This window comes from Protomyctophum bolini (genome assembly GCF_963924005.1).
Source record: "Protomyctophum bolini genome assembly, chromosome: 12".
NCBI classification, from domain to species: domain Eukaryota; kingdom Metazoa; phylum Chordata; class Actinopteri; order Myctophiformes; family Myctophidae; genus Protomyctophum; species Protomyctophum bolini.
In genome coordinates, this window is record NC_137873.1 from 18,614,654 (window position 1) to 18,616,554 (window position 1,901).

The following is a 1,901-nucleotide window of genomic DNA, read 5'->3' on the forward strand; positions in this document are numbered from 1 at the left end:
AGCTACGGTACCTCTTATTTAAACTCAAGTGACTGTGAACAGGATGCCGTAATAGGAATGCACCGTCACAATGCCCTCCTGCGTGAGTTGGTGAACTGAAGGAGGCTACAATGAATCTCAACTCAACTGTAGGCTACAGCTGGCTTTCAGGCGACCCCTGCCTGTCCTGTGTGAGTGAGTAGGTTGTTAAACTTCTAGTAGAATAGATAGCCTACACTACAGCATGCCCACAGCGACGTTTGAGAGAGACATATTTCTTTCTAACAACCCCTGTGTTCCTCTAGTTCAAACTTCTGTTGTGTAAGTACAACAACCGCAGGTCAGCGCTGTATCATTAATATCAAATGGTTGTTACTTAGTTCGGCCACAAGGTGTCACTGTAGCCTTACAAAGTCAGAGGCAGTCCCATTTAGATTTATTTAAATATTATGTACAAATTTACAATGTACGGTACATGTTGTTTGTTGATCTTTATTAAAGGTAGGTACACTAAACTGTTTAAATGTTGTTGTTGTTGTTGTTGTTGTTGTTGTTGTTGTTGTTGTGGAGTAGGCTAATGATCTGTGTGGACTTAATGGTAATGCCGTCATTATATAATTTTTTTGGTCAGAATATATAGGTCAGAATAAAGAAGAAGAGGTGGAAATCTGGTCATTCTCAACCCTATAGCCTATATAGTGTGATGGGTCACTCTCATAATGTTATTTAGATAGTGGCATGGACAGTAGCCAGCCCAGGTGAGAGTTGGTAAACTCATTACAGTCATGTTGAGTTATCCCATAACAGCTGAACATTAAAAATATGTAACCTGTCAGGGGTTAGGATGTGGCCCAGACAGAGAAATGGAAGAACTATAGCCTATAATGTGTGTGTGTGTGTGTGTGTGTGTGTGTGTGTGTGTGTGTGTGTGTGTGTGTGTGTGTGTGTGTGTGTGTGTGTGTGTGTGTGTGTGTGCGTGCGTGCGTGCGTGCGTGCGCGCGCGTGCGTGCGTGCGTGTGTGTGTTGACTTATACCTGTCCATTCAAATTTCAAACTCTAGACGGGCCGGCCCCAAAGTTATTAGTGCAGCCGTGCCCGGCAGCCGGCGAAAACTAGAGTTCTCAACAGGTCCTGCCTACCTGGGCCCTCATCAAACCCTGTACACCTGTACACTACCAACCTTAGATCTCCATATACTGTATGGAGCTGACCTGTTCTGACATTCCATATGTTGATCTGACCTCATCAAACCCTGTACAATCAAGACATGCTCCTTATATGGCCAGTACAGAATTCATTCCATGTTGATCTGATCCCCCATGCCAAAATGCCAATGCTCGCCCAGCAGTCTGCCGTCAACGAGGCGGGTGCGTGCACGCGACCTCGAGGTCGCTTCTTGCCCTCAGGTGTATTACTGGTATACTATATAATACTGTATATACTGTATATGATACTATATATTATATAGTAAATATATACTGTAAGTTACAATGGCATCTGTGTGCAGATGGAATGGCATTTGTATATTTGTCCTAAACATAGTCCCAGAAGAATGACAAGCCGTGTCTCTCAGACACATTTGGAGGTGGAACAGCATTGTTATATGAAAGGCCATTCTTCTTCTTTGTTTTTCTACATCTAAAAATAGATCTTGCTGAGCAGGCAGTGGAGCCATAACGTCTGTCTGTCTGTCTGTCTGTCTGTCTGTCTGTCTGTCTGTCTGTCTGTCTGTCTGTCTGTCTGTCTGTCTGTCTGTCTGTCTGTCTGTCTGTCTGTCTGTCTGTCTGTCTGTCTGTCTGTCTGTCTGTCTGTCTGTCTGTCTGTCTGTCTGTCTGTCTGTCTGTCTGTCTGTCTGTCTGTCTGCCTGCCTGCCTGCCTGCCTGCCTGCCTGCCTGCCTGCCTGCCTGCCTGCCTGCCTGCCT